The 15,893-nt window shown below is 38.8% G+C and overlaps 1 long non-coding RNA gene across 2 annotated transcripts in view; it reads right to left on the bottom strand.

Moving 5' to 3' along the window:
* Positions 1 to 6,412: 6,412 nt before the first annotated feature.
* The window catches only part of LOC118001149, a 37,046-nt gene continuing 27,565 nt past the window's right edge, over positions 6,413 to 15,893 (bottom strand). Inside the window, exon 3 of one of the 2 annotated variants that reach the window (XR_004676631.1) lies at positions 6,413 to 7,176. This is a non-coding gene — a long non-coding RNA (uncharacterized LOC118001149). Of the gene's footprint in view, positions 7,177 to 15,187; positions 15,449 to 15,893 lie in introns of those variants that run through there. The other variant, XR_004676630.1, reaches the window with a different exon arrangement.

Raw genomic sequence — 15,893 nt, forward strand, 5'->3', positions numbered from 1 at the left:
CATGCTAGTACACACTCAACCTCTGGCAATTCCTCAAAATGATCATCTAAGTGTTCCTACCAGTTTATGGCTTTAGTGACTTCTGCTCCAGTTAAGCCAGTCTCAGCTGTGACTGTCCGAATGCACCTGTCTCAATTCACCTGTGAACATCTGAATTCATCTCTCTCCACATCTCAGGGTGTCAGTTTGCCCCACAAGCTCAGTTCTTAGATGAATCATGAAAAGTCATTGATTTTCAGTTTGTTCAGCTTTTTCTCCGTGTAAGGATGGGAGTGATGACTTCCAAGCTCTTTCCATGTCAGAACTAAAACAAGTTCAGAGATGACTTACTGAGCTTTACCATGAGCCTAATACCATGCAAACTGTTGTAAAAATGTCCATGTCTTTAATTCTTGCAGTAACACTATGGCTTTCTGCTGCAACCCCCACAGTGCCTCCTTGTGGCAACCAGCTGCAAACACCTGGGTGGGTCCTCCTAATTGTGTGAGGATTTTAGTTCCTTGTATATCAGTTTCTCCTTTTGTAACTTCTAGAAATTTCAAAATCCATGTGGATGATTCTTCCAATATTCCAGACGCTCAATCCCTCGACCTCTCTTCTCTCCACAGTTGACCATGTCCTCCATATGATCTCAGTTCCCCACCCCCATGGTCCTATCATTGGCTTATCTGCCATCACAAACAGGAATCTCTCCATGATCTCAATTTCAAAATTGCATTTTTGGACCACCACTTCTTATCTCCCCAGCTCAATCCCTCTAGCTCTTCTGCCCCCGCACCCCGCAAAGCACTTCAATGACAACAGATACACGATCCCTTAATTCTACTTTCCACTGTTACTTGCTGCCTTCATCACCCACCTTCTTCAATATCCATGTTCCATCATTATAAGTACACCCTTGCATGGAGCCTCAGGTCTCATGCCTTCTTCATTACACTGTCTTAGTACAACTGTCACTCTGGTTAAATCTAGCTCTGCCTAATCCTAACCCCATACCTGTGAAGCTAAACATGACTAAAGACAAATATTCAATCACCCAATGGCTCTTAAATTAAATATGTGTCCACTAGCTCTTAGTGCTACCCAGAAATCCAAATATGCTCGCTAGCACATTTTCTCTCCCATTCCCTTAAACTCTTCCTCATCAGTGTTTGGTTCTCAGACCTTCAACAGCTTCACCTGCCTCTTTACTCTCAGCTGATGACCATACTTCCAATTTCTCTTTCAGGGGAAAAAAGAAACTAAATCAGGAGAAAACTGCCATGCTCACTCACAACCACCACCACCCACGTATCCTGCACCTGCGCCCACATTCTCTGCCTTCATTCCTGTTACCGTCAGTCTTGTATCTAAGGCCAACCTTTCCCTGTGTACACCAGATCCTTTCCCTCTTACCTTCTCAGCCATTCCTTTTCTGACATCAGTCATTTTTTCCTTCTCTAACGGATTAAAGAAGATAAACATACAAACATTCTGTAAATGTTCCCATCTTTAAAAAGTATGTATTTAGTATTGACCCCACTACCTACTATCCCATTTCTTGGGCCTATTTTTCAATAAAACTTCTTGAAGTTGTCTGTACTTGTGTCTTAAATTATTTACACACACACACACACACACACACACACACATACCACTCTCTAACATTACCTCCTGCTTCTTCCATCCTCTCCCTCCATTCCAGCCACACGGCCTGGAATTGCTATTTCTGCACCTCACCAACCAGGACCCATCTCAGGGTCTCCTTTACCTGGAAATCTCTTTCCTTTAATGTCCTCACGGCTTGTACCTTCACTTCTTCTAGACTTCTGTTCAATTGTCACCTTACCACAAAAGCCTAACAAACTTTTCTAAAAGAACAATGCACTCTCTCCCATCACTCCACCCAGGATTCTCTTTCCCCCTTCTCTGCTTTATTTTTTTTTTCCCGGAGCATTAGCATCTTCTGAATTTTTAAAATCATTGTTATATACCAGCAAAATGTAAACTCCATAGGAGAGGGACTTTCATCTACTTTATTTACTGCTTTATTCCAAGTGCCTAAAACAGTGCCTGGACACAGGGAGCATTCAATATATATTAGCTGAATGGATACTAAATTTTGCAGACAAGGAAACCAAATTTTACAGACAGTACATTAAGTGGCTCATCTACTAGGAGTACAGAAATGATAAAAATTGCAAAACTTCTAATTAAACAGGACCTTCAGGGAGCCTGGCTGGCTTAGTCTGTGGAGCATGCATGTGACTCTTGATCTCAGGGTTGTGGGTTCGAACCCCACGTTGGGTATTGAGATTACTTTAAAAACAAATAAAATCTTTAAAAAACACACACACAAAAAAAAAAAAACCACCATCTGCATCACAACATAGTTAGGAATCAATTCTCCATGGGTCTCTCATGTTTCTGCATATCTTACAAGCAGAGGCACCAATTGCCTTTGCTCCAGATTGTATTTTCATGGATATTTATATACTGATCAGTCGTAGAAATTAGAGATGGTACCTCCCTCAAGAACAAAGAGTAGGTATGCTTGCTGCCCATTTTTTAAAAATCGTATTCCCTAAGTTCAGGGTTTCTCTCCTGATGTATAGGCACCAATCTGGACCTAACACTTTGGCCTATAAAGTTCCCAGGGGAACTTTGGACAAAGAGAACTAACACAAACACGTTACTGGCTGTGCTCTGAGTAATAAAATCCTTTGTCTCTGACCTAGAAGTGCCTTCTGCCATCATCAAAACTGTGGCAGGCTAACTTGTGAACTTGAAGGAGATAAGATCTCAGACCCTTCATAGTTCTTCACAAACACTATACTACTGTTCCCCAGTGCACCAAGTGAACTCTAGCAGTTTCTGCCTCTGATTCTTAGAATCCCTTAATTTACCAGAGATATTCCATTTAGTTAGCCCTTAATTCTCTGTATAACTTAGGTAGTTGGCAATAGATGAAAGACTTAATCCTTTGCTCAAGTTTATATTTAACCCAAGATGCCAGGTAAATCCTATGGAACGTGTTGAGGCACAGAGGAATGCCGTTCCTACTGGACAAACCAAGGCAACACTCGGGCTGCTCACTGGACTACAGTGGAAAGGGGAACTGGGCACTGATTTGGTGCTTGTGCCTGAGGCAACTAAAGATCTCTCATCCTCACTCTTCTCTGGTCTGGGTGGCTTCCCCTCTTTACTAGCCTGTTATCTCTTTTCTCTGGTCTAGGGGCAGGAAAAGCTCGCTTTGCCACTTTGAAGCTGAGTCCCTCTACCTTACGATGCTTAGAACTCAAGAAGTTACCACATTTGTTCACTGCTTTATACTTTCCTCAAAGCAGTGGTGACTGAACACTTACTGGGTCGAAGAGAAACCCTCAGGGATCAAATAATCATGAACTTAGGGATGTCTCTGTTAGCCCAACAGTCAGCATCCAGTTCCTAGAGCTAACACATCACTTAGCACTCCCTTAGAAGGACAATCTCTCCATTCACTGTCCCTGAACATGACATGGCCCTGGACACCTGGACAGGAAAATGACAGTAGCATGGAAGACAGACCCACCCTTATACCTGATCTAGGGAAAATGAGACAGAACCAGATGTCCCACCACATCTGGACAACCATGGAACGGCACCCCACCCACTTCTACCATATTAATAATTGAGATATTCTATATGATGGTGTCATTCTCCCAACAAATATTTAGTTAACATTAGTTGTGATAACTGATTAAGAATTTTAACACAAGGCAAGGGCAATCTGGGGAAACACATGATTGTATTTTAATGTCATATTTGATTAGATATGTTATCTTTCGTTATCAAAGTTCTTCACACATTTTAATTAAGTGTATATATATCAAACTGAAAGATAATTAAATTTTGAAACTCTTTTGATCTTTCTGAAAGTAATCAATGGCAGTATTTTTAATAACTGATTCTTCAGTTAGCTTAAATTTATATTAAAAATATAATTTATAATTCATATATATTAATTCAAACCTGGGAAATTATAGAAATGTATTGAGTTAGAAGCAACAGGATAATCACAATTCCCCATTTCAGGAAGTAGCTGCAACACGGGCCCTAGCATACCCAATCTTTTTCCCTTACATAAAACTACCTTCTGGTCGCCTGGGTGGCTCAGATGGTTAAGCGTCTGCCTTCGGCTCGGGTCATGATCCCAGGGTCCTGGGATCGAGTCCCACATCGGGCTCCCGGCTCAGTGGGGAGCCTGCTTCTCCCTCTGACCCTCTCCCCTCTCATGCTGTTTCTCTCTCGCTCGCTCTCTAAAAAATAAATAAAATCTAAAAAAAAAAAAAAAAAAACTACCTTCTTCCTTATTTCACTAGGCTCTTAAATCTTGCCTGAGGAAAGATTGTAAAAACTAATCTAATTTTAACTTAGTGATACTGCATCACAAATCAAAATAACAGCCCTGTCTTTATCTCTGGTTAACAATCTTACATGGTGATCAGTTGAAACAATTCTAAGAATTCTTCAAAACATGTATTGCTAGCAAAGTAACTATTTAAGTTAGACAGGAAATTCTGAAAAATCTTTCATAAAATAACTGTTAATGCAACTCATCCGTTCAGTTAAAAACACATATTTCTATCTTGACTCAATCAGGAAAAACAGTAATCAATATAGGAGTGATTTAGTTTTAATTGAGACTAGACAGGCACATCAAAACTATCCCTAAAATTTACTTCCACTGGACATCTGGACTTGATAGAGGGAAATCTTAACAGAAAATGGGAAATCCTTCCATTCTAATTACATATTTAGGAAATGGTTTGTGGACATACATGCATCTTCAGAATTCAGAATGGATTATTTTTCCTTTTTATATAAACCAATATGATCAAGTTAAACATTCTAATTTACAGTGGATGATATAAAGCTTCATTACTTTGATTTTGTTTTTGTGAACCTCTTAATATTACATGTTTTCTTCAAATGTTCTAAAGCTCTGTAAATACTTTAAAACTCCGACAGCTTTAAATGAGCTCTGGATTTCAGAAATTTGTGTGTACATGTGAGCAGAAATAAAAAATTATCTTATTTCATTAGAAGTAAGCAAAAATGTGAATCTCATGCCACATGGTCTGCAGTGAATTTCAACAATCGAATAAAACACTTTGTATATGCACGGCCGAAACAAATACTAGAATAAAACAGTTTGGCCTAAGGAATGGAAAAAACTAAAGTAATGGATTCAAAAACAAGGAAATGGGCATTTTTCCAGAAGCCTACCCATGGTGAAGAAAAAATATCAGGTAACAGGTCAGCAGCTAAAGCCAGTAGGTACAGGAGTCCAAGGCAAGAAGGAGTGGTCTGAAGTCAATGAGGCACCTGGAAATTTTCATAGAATTGTGGCCATCTTGGAATAGTGGTTGAGGGTGAACTCAACCAATCCAACAGGCCTACGCTCAAATCCAGGCTTTACCAGCTAGTGACTAGATACTCTTGGGCCAGTTACTGTCCTAAGAGCTTCAGTTTCTTCAAAATGTAAATGGACATGATCACAGTACTTATCCTAGGACCTTTGTGAGGAACAACAACAATCATCCACATAGCACAAGGCCCGGCCACAAATCCAGCACATGCAGCTGAGAAGAGTCATGTTACAAAGAGAGAAGTTAGTAATCAGGAATCAACTTGCTATCTTACGAAATATAAAGAAGACAGAGTACAATCCCATAAATATGGGGTCAGGCTGCCCACTGTGCAATTAGGATTTGGGTCATTTGCTACTTGCATTAAAATTAAAAAGCACATTTTCCCCATTTTACAGGCAAAAGTGACTTGGAAATGCAACCCAGTAGTTGTTACAATATATAAATTTGTCCAACCCACTTTCTGGTTATATTCACACCAGAATGAATCCAATAATTCATTTTCTATGACTCATAATCACATGGTTTCTAGAAAGTTACTGAAGAATTAATATGAGTCATCTTTTCTAATAGCCCTAACTATATAATGTCTTTAAATCCTGCTTTGTCTAAGTTAAGCAGACGTGCTTTCCAAAGGTCACAACCTCTTCCCCTGCCACAGGTCTGAACATTTTCTCATTAGAGCCTTAATTTTCTGTGAACGGCCCAGTATGACCACAGGTTTAATAACTTCTCATCTAGAAAGACAGCCGCACGCCTTTCTCAACACGGATTTGGCTTAGCTCGATATCACATTTTGCAAAATGCCCCTCTTTATCTTCTACCAGTGAAAACTCCCCTTTACTCTCTTATCTTCCAACTTTCAACATCAAATATGGAAAATGTTTTCCCTTTAGGAACATTTTAAATGTTTGTATTTCAAGAGGCTCCCAATTTACTCCCTCCCCCCACCCCAATTCTTTAATTATTTCTCAGATCTTTAATTACATGAGTCAAAATAAATTGATAGTTACATAAACCAAGTATATAAACTTGTCTTCACAGTGAGAGTTTCAAATACTTTTAAGGTCAACTATTTTTAAAATATGAGTTCTTTTCAGTTAAAGACTCTTAAATATTTTAAAATCTATCCCATTTCAAATTTGATATCCTACAATGCATACTGAATTCTAGGTACAACACAGAATAGCTTTTTTATACACTACCAAGGCCAGTGTATAATTGTCTCTTCATTTGCTGTTAATTTTAAGATGAAGTCCCGTTCTCAAGAGAGGTAATTACACTTGGAAAAAAAAATCAAATAGAGACTCTGCTTGTCATGTTTTCCACAAAATCCCCAAAGCCCCAGGAAATACTGTAGAATTAATAAGTCACCAGTAAAGCATTAATGTGAGTCACAGAAAGACCAAACCTCTTTCAATTTGATGAAAGCAATACATTTGCAATCATGTCAAAGGCAGAAACACTTTAGAGCCTAAGAAAATCACCTTGTGGAATTGTTAACTATAAAGGCTCAGAATTATTTCCTAAAAAAAAAAACAACTCAAATTCTTTCAAGAAGTTGTCTGTAATTCTTTGTAAAGATTGAACTCTACTATTCCTGTATGTTTTCCCACCTACTATTTTACAATATATAACTGAAAAGCGTACTATCGAACAGTAAGTAGGGAGAAAAATACTAAACAGCAAACTCTGCTGAGCTCATAGTCTGCTACTCCATGATCACTTGGCTGGATGAATCCAAATCCTCCACCAGCAACAAGACTCCTGCTTCACAGACACAGTTCTGAAAAGAAAAGGTCATCTAGTCAGACCCTGGGTTTAAGAACAGAACGAACCTGGGTTCAAATCCTAGCTTGGCCACCTACTAGCTGTATGACATAGAGCAAGTGATCTAACCTCCCTAATCTCAGCTCTCTCATCTTTCAAATAAGAAAAGCAATAGCTATTTACCAATGGCTTATCATAGCATGAGGCACACAGGCTCAAAAACAATAGCTATTATCACGATGATTATTACATGACTTATATCTACTGCCATTTCAAGTTTAAGGGTTCTTTAACTGTAAGGACTAACTTCTTAGTATTTTGTGTGCATATCATCATACACAACACTCACACACATCTGATAATTATGAGCACCACCCTCCCCAGTTCCCTGGTTCTGTGAGCTCTACCCGAGCTGCAAAGCTGTAGGGGAGGAGACAGGGAAACAAGGAAGTCAGCGTGGATGAAGTCAGGAAATGTTCACATTAGTAACTAGTCAAAAGCCAAATCTGTACAACCACATTGGACCATTTCCTACCTTGATTTTTATTATTACTGCCTGAATATAGGGCAGCTGATTTTTTTATCTCTATCTTTACAACAGTTTAGTTCAGAGGTGAGAGGAAATGAAAAGGGTGGTTTGTCAGGAAATAAGTTCTCTTTACGCAGCTGAGAACGTGCACCCAACAAATTATGTAGCCATCTTGCCTAACTAGTCCCACGAACGTAAGTCACAGGTGTAGGTAATGCTGTCACAAACTTGGAATGCATAAAACTCGTGGATGAATCTCAGATAGTCTCCTTCTGTCTTAGCATATATGGGGCATAGGGTCCCAGATTCCTGAGCTAAGTTTAATAAAAATTGCACATATTGGCCAGTGATTCTTAGGATAGTCTAGACCACTGTCATTTCAGCGTGGTGTAAATAAACACCACAAAGTCAATTTTCTTCGCGGATAGAACCTTTAAAGATCTTACTCATGAAGCTTCTCTGTAGGTCATTTGACCATCAAACACCACACACAGCAAAATAATTTCATAAAAATAAAAATTATGATCTGCCTTTTTAAAAGTTTTCTCTTCAATAGAACCTATTACATCTTAAAATCACTGGAAGTCGAGAAGGATATTTGGTTTGCTAGATTGTAAAAAGAAAGTCAGTTCTCTGAATATAAATGTATATTGATCTCAAAATATACCACTCATATTTAAGAAAATGTAATTCATTGATTTAAATTGAAAATTTTAATGTTAAAATTTAAAATTATTTGGAAATAATTTGGAATTATTGGAAATTATTCCAAGTAAATTTGGAAATTATTAAGCTGGATTTTTAGTATAAACCAAATTGCCTGCTGCATTATGGAAATAAAACTATTTGCAAAATGGACACAGAAAATACAGTGTTAACATTTCTAAAACACTGGAAAAAAGCATCAGTTAATAGTAATAGTAAATATATTCCTTATCTAACAATGTAAAATCATCAAGAAAAATAACATTTGATAGCAATTGCTCCTTAAGTATTAGAATACAAGCTCTTAGCTGGGAAGAATGATCTCAGACAATCAACAATGTGGTAGGATAAATTCAGAAAAATGCACAAAAAATCATTTAGTTATCAAACTTAGTTGTGAATTGGGTAAAACATTTTTTTCCTATATAGGAATTATTTTCTTAGGATATATTACAGGTGTGGAATTTTTAGCTCAAAAGATTAGGGCTTATAATACCTGCCATCAAACTGCCTCCGAAGCTGTCTTTTTCTTTATCACCATTCTCAACACCGATCACATCAGTTTTTTTAAAAGTTCATGTTAATTCCCTAGGTAGATGTGACATCATCACCCTGTTCCGTTTTAATTTGCATTTATGGGATTAGGAAAACATTTCTAGATGTTTCTTAACTATTTGTATTTCTCCTTTTACAAATTGCCTATTCATGTCCTTTGCTCATTAATCAATTTCTATGTTCTCAGTTCTCTGATTTCTCTGTAAAAACTCTTCATACTTTAAAAATTTTAAGGACAGGGGCGCCTGGGTGGCTCAGTCGTTAAGCGTCTGCCTTCGGCTCAGGTCATGATCCCAGGGTCCTGGGATTGAGCCCCGCATCGGGCTCCCTGCTCCACGGGAAGCCTGCTTCTCCCTCTCCCACTCCCGCTGCTTGTGTTCCCTCTCTTGCTGTATCTCTCTCTGTCAAATAAATAAAATCTTTAAAAAAAATAAATAAATAAATTAAATAAATAAATAAAAATTTTAAGGACATATGTGTGGAATACTGGTCAATATTTTACCAATTTACCATTTGGCCTTTAATTTTCTTTCCGTTGTGTTTTCCTTAATAGGTTTTAATGTAGTTAAATCTTTTAAACTTTTCTTCATTTTATGGTACTTTTTTTGCACTTATGTATAATGCCCACTCTGAGATCAGAAATTGCCATGTTTTCCTCCAACTTATGGTTTCACTTTTTTAATTTTTCGAAAGAGTTTTATGGAGGCATAACTGACATACAATCAACTGCACAAGTTTAAAGTGTGCAATTTAATAAATTTTGACAAACACATAAACCTATGAAGCCATCACCCCATCAAGATAATGAATTTATCACCAGGTGCCTGGGTGGCTCAGTCAGTTAAGCATCTCAGCTTAGGTCCTGATCTCAGGGCCAAGTGTTGGGCTCCATGCTGGGTGTGGAGCCTACTTACCAAAAAATAAAAATAAAAAAATAAAAAAATAAAAAAGGAACATATACATCACCCACCTGTGGTATTGTGATTTGTTTGGTCTTCATCCCCATTTGGAACAGAGCTTCTAAAATCCTTGGAATTTCCCAAGTGATAAGAGAGCTATAGGTGTCTTTTGTTATGTTAATGAGGTAGCTTTTGGAACGCACCCAAGGAGGGGTCTGGTTGCCAGGAGAACCAAGCAGGATTAGAGGGTCGAGGGTGGAAACTTTCAACCCCACCCCTCTGAGGTTCTGGGAGTGCAAAGGGACTGGAGTCAATTGCCAATGGTCAATGATTTAATCAATCATGTCTATGTAATAAGGCCTCCATAAAAACTCAAAATGAGGATGTTTGGAGAGCTTTCAGGATGATGAAAACATGGAGGTGCTGGGGAGCAGTGTGTTTAGAAAGGACATGGGAGCTCTGTGCTGCTTCTGCTTACCTCACCCTATGCATCTCTTCCATCCGGCTGTTCCTGAGTTACATCCTTTTTTTTAATAAACCAGTGATCTAGTAAGTAAAATGTTTCTCTGAGTTCTGTGAGCTGCTTTAGCAAATGAATAGAACCCAAGGAGGGAGTCATGGGAACCTCGGATTTATAGCCAGTCAGTCAGAAGTATGGGTAACAGCCTGGGCTTGTGATTGGCATCTGAAGCATTGGAGGGAGGCAGTCTTGTAGGACTGACCTCTTACCGAGTGGGATATGACATTATCTCGGAGTAGATAAAGTCAGAATTGAGTGAAACTGTCAGACACCCAGCTGGTGTCCCTAGAATTTCCTGTTGGTGTGGGGGAATCACATCCCACACACACGTTGGAAATGAGCAATCAAATCATTTACCACCTTAGAGCATTGCTGTGGAGATTAAGTGAAATGACATATGGAAAGCACTTTTGTACACTCTAGCCTGAAACACAAAACACAATAATTGTGAGTTATAATTGTCATTATTACTTCTAGACCCTGGTGTGGTGGCTTAAAGGAGCCGTACAGAGTAAGATAGGCACAAGTTAGGCGTAAATTACGATGAAGTTGGGTAGTTACCCGTAAAAAAATGGCTGCATGGCCAACAAGAAGCTTGTTAAGTGGCATTAGCTGATAATTCAGCAAATTATAGAATCTATTCCTTGGTTTTGGTAAGTCTTTTTTTTTCTTTAAAGATTTTATTTATTTATTTGACAGAGAAGGAGACAGCAAGAGAGGGAACACAAGCAGGGGGAGTGGGAGAGGGAGAAGCAGGCTTCCCGTGGAGCAGGGAGCCCCATGTGGGGTTCGATCCCAGGACCCTGGGATCATGACCTGAGCCGAAGGCAGACGCTTAACGACTGAGCCACCAGGCACCCCACGGTTTTGGTAAGTCTTAATTTGCTAGTATGCCAAAAGACGACACTAACTAGGCTCCTAAGTAACTGATGTAGAAGTGAGCCAGTGTGCGAGCTGTAGTAAAGATTGTAAGTGCCACACGGGTTGGATCACTAGTCAATGCAGTCAGAACCTCCTCTCCCTGTAGGTTGTCCCTGCACTGAGACTGAATGTAAAAATAGACAATGGCCAGACCATATGTAAAAACTGAACTTTGACCCACAACATGCAGTAATCTACCCAGGAAACCAATCTCCTTATCTACCATAAACAACCCAGGAAGCCAGCCCTGCTATAAGTCAAAAGCGTGGGGAGCCAGATTGCTATCTCTGGTGACAATCCAGAAAGCTCAACAATAAACTCTGTAACAATAAGCCCCAAACGATCAGGACTTGATTAAGAACCGACAGCTTCAAACTTAAGACCAACCAGAGAAAGCCAAATACACACCCTAACCAATCACCCACAATGCCCCACTTCTACATAGCCTGCCTACAGCTTTCTCCTGCCAACAGCCTCCAATCAGGGCACACCCGAAACCTTTCTTTTTTCCTTTTCGCCTTTGAGTCTGCCAAAACACAAGTGGTGAATAAACAGACTTTGCTTTTCTCATCTGATTGGTCTTGGTTTATTTCCACAGCTGTATGGGTAAGCCAGGCTGAGCTGCCCACAGGGAGACCTGCCATAGATACCAGTTTAGTTTCTTCTTTGGTAATTGCTCAGGAATGCTGAAAAATGCCTCCATTTTGTGTAAACTTTATTATTTTAACTGGGAGAGTTTGGGGACTCCCTTGCTATTGACTCACAGCACTATCATCTATTTGATGACGATGACAATGATAGTGATGAGGACGAGGAGGACAACAGGAATAATAACAACTAACATTTATTGAACACTTGCCCCATCCTTTGATAAGCACTTTGATTACATGATTAACTCATGGAATACCCCCAGAGTTCTCAGAGTGCTTCAGTATCACCTGAGGACTTGTTAGAACTGCAAATTCTCTGTCCCTTCGCCTAGCTACTGACTGGCCCTCCAGGTGATTTTGATGCTGCTGAAGTTTGAGAGCCACTGGAATACCCCATGAATTCATTTCAATTCATATCATTTTAAGATAAGAACATTGAGGGGCGCCTGGGTGGCTCAGTCATTAAGCCTCTGCCTTCAGCTCAGGTCATGATCCCAGGGTCCTGGGATCGAGCCCCCATCCGGCTCCCTGCTCAGCCTGCTTGTGTTCCCTCTCTCGCTGTGTCTCTCTCTGTCAAATAAATAAATAAAATATTTAAAATAAAATTTAAAAAAGATAAGAGCATTGAGGCACAGAGCAGCTAAGTAAGTAAATTGCCCAAATTCATACATCTAGAAAGGAGGTAAAGGTTGGGTTCAAACCTGGGCAGTCTGATTCTCTATATTACCTCTCTAGTTATGAGAGAAGATGTGAAAAGTTTCCAGAGGGGTATCTGTGTGGTGCAGTTGGTTAAGTGTCCAACTTTTGGCCCAGGTGGTGATCTCAGGGTCCTAGGATCAAGCCCCAAATTGGGCTCTGCGCTCAGTGAGGAGTCTGCCTGAGATTCTTTTCCCTCTTCCCCTCCCTCACCTCTCTCTCTCTCTCTTTCTCTCAAATAAGTAAATAATATCTTTAAAAAAAAAAGTTTCTCATTTTCATTATCTAATTAGTCTATGTGGACACTATTTACTTTGTGAGATGTTAAGTAATTAAAATGGCACAAGGATAAACAGATGAGAAGAAAATATTCTGATATTAAAGACTGCCCCCCCCCCCCCCCCCCGCAGAGCCCTGAAGAAGGGCCAGTCTTAGGGACTGAATAAATTTCCAAGACCAACTATTTTTCCCAGTAACCACTTTTTCCTTAAGGCTATGTAACAGTGAATTACCAAAAAACACAAACTGAGATCAGTCTCAAACAAATGAGATCACTTACGTGAAAATACTTCTTAAGGAATTATACAAATTCAAGTTACTGCCATTATTGTTAGCTAGAATCAATAACAGTATCTGTAAGGTGATCCCCCTGGCACCTCTCCCTGCCCTATGATTTAAGTTGTATCTACTCAGTGCCAAAATTTTGGTCAATGTAGTAGGAGAAAGAGATCTATCAAACCAGCTATTTGGTACTGTCTAGTCCAAAACAATGGGTAGATCATTTTCCATCCAGTTATTTTGGCAAAACCAGTATGGCCTCAGCCGCTTTGTTTTGACTAAGTAAATACTTTCTGTGTCTTTTTCCACATTTAAGTCTCCATGAATCCTCCTTTGCCACCCTTGTTTCATGGAACTGTTCCTAGCTAGACCTTAGCTTACTCTTCCAAATTATTGTCTCATTTCTTTCTCTCTTTCAAACATGCTCTACAAACTCACTTTTCCCGGATGTTTTTCTCCATCTTCCACTATAACAACCATGAGTGGACATGACGATATCTTATAACCTGAGTTTTAAAAATTTCCTGCACAATGATCCTCTTTGTTATTTACAATGGGTTTCTCAAGGGTTCCACTACATAACAATAAAAATAACAATAGCAATAACAACTACTACTTTTAATGAAGGCCTAAGATGTTCCAAGATCGTTGAGCCCTCATTTCCACCCTGCAAGGGCTGGAGGATGAAAGGATTTTTCCTCTGAAAGTAAATAATTTCTGTAAGGAGTCCTGCCCACAAACTGCCCTTGGCTTATGTGAAAGTGTTACACCACACTAAGAACATTTACCTTTGTGATTCTTAAGTCTTGCTTTCAACCACCAATCCGGGGTTCTGGTTAGGGCCTCAGCTCTGGAATCACACATTCCACTCCCTGCCATGTAATCTTGGGTCTGTTGGGCCTCAGTTTTAATGTCTGTGAAATGTAGTGAGGATAAATGCACATGTAACAAACTTATGGATCTGTCTAAACTCAGTGGAATACAAACATGAAAGAGTTTTCCTTTTCTCCATGAGCTGCCTTCATAATACAGCAAACCCCTTAAGCTTCATTTTGAAGATATCCCATTGATTTGGGGTCATTTGCAGGTATTAAAATTAAAAAGTCCCATCTAAAAAGATATTTGCAAATGACATATCCAATAAAGGTCAGTAGCCAAAATACATAAAGAACTTAGACAATTCAAAACAAAAACAAAAATAATAATCCAATTAAAAATAGGCAGAAGACATGAACAGACATTTCTCCAAAGAAGACATACGGATGGCCAACAGACATATGGAAAGATGCTCAACATCACTAATAATCAGGGAAATGCAAATCAAAACCACAATGAGATGTCACCTCAACTTGTCAGAATGGCTAAAATCAAAAACATAAGAAACAACAAGTGTTGACCAAGATGTGGAGGAAAAGGAACCCTCATACACTTTTAGGGGGAATGCAAACTGGTGTAGTCACTGTGGAAAACAGTATGGAGGTTCCTCAAAAAATTAAAAACAGAACGACCATATGATCCAATAATTCCACTACTGAGTATTTACTCAAAGAATATGAAAACACTAATTTGAAAAGATATATGCACCCAATGTTTATTGCAGCATTATTTACAATAGCCAAATTATGGAAGCAGCCTAAGTTTCCACCAACAGATGAATGGATAAAGATGTGGTATATATACAATGGAATATTATTCATCTATAAAATAAATGAAATCTTCCCATTTGCAACAACATGGATGGATCCAGAGGGTATGATGCTAAATGAGATAAGTCAGAGAAAGAAAAATACCATATGATTTCACTCATATGTGGAATTTAAAAAACAAAACAAAGAAAGAAAAAAGTGACAAAACAACAGACTCTTAAGTATAGAGAACAAACTGATGGTTACTGGGGGGCGGGGGGTGGATGGGGGGCAGAGATGGGTGAAATAGGTAAAGGGTGTTACAAGTACACATGTGATGAGCACTGAATAATGTAGAGAATTCTCGAATCACTGTATTGTACACCTGAAACTAATATAATGTTGTATGCTAATTATACTGGAATTTTTTTTAAGTTCCATCTAGTCCAGACTAATATAAAATTAGTCTCAGGGGTGCCTGGGTGGCTCGATTGGTTAAGCATCTAACTCTTGATTTTGGCTCAGGTCATGATTTCAGGGTCATGAGATTGAGCTCCGTGTTGGGGTCCGTGCTCAGCATGGAGTCTGCTTGAGATTCTTTCTCTCACTCTGTCCCCCCAACTTCATGCCCTAAATAAATAAATAAATAAATAAATAAATAAATAAATAAATAAATAAAATTAATCTCACATTCGCTTTAATGCTCGTTTCTTCCCCTGATGGGTCATTAACACTCACTTTTTTTTTTTTTTAATGAATGCAGGTTTGTTTGTTTTTTTATTTTTACTATGTTATGTTAATCACCATACATTACATCATTACATCACTCACTTTTAAAATGGTCATTTTCCCTTCCCCTTTCCAAATACTATAGAACTGAGTTCCAAACAGTAAATGTGCATACTTAATGCTAAACAAAGTTCTGCTGGACTCTGATTTAGAAGTTCTGCATTTACATTCTAATCTGTGGTTCTAGGGTTTGAAATAAGAAAAGGATTAACATGGCTTTTGCCATACCTTGGGGAAGGAGAGGATAAGTCAAGAGCAGGCAAACTTTAGGAAAAATAAACATTTG

Source organism: Mirounga leonina, unplaced genomic scaffold (assembly GCF_011800145.1).
Source record: "Mirounga leonina isolate KUSES-001 unplaced genomic scaffold, KU_Mleo_1.0 Mir_53, whole genome shotgun sequence".
NCBI lineage: Eukaryota > Metazoa > Chordata > Mammalia > Carnivora > Phocidae > Mirounga > Mirounga leonina.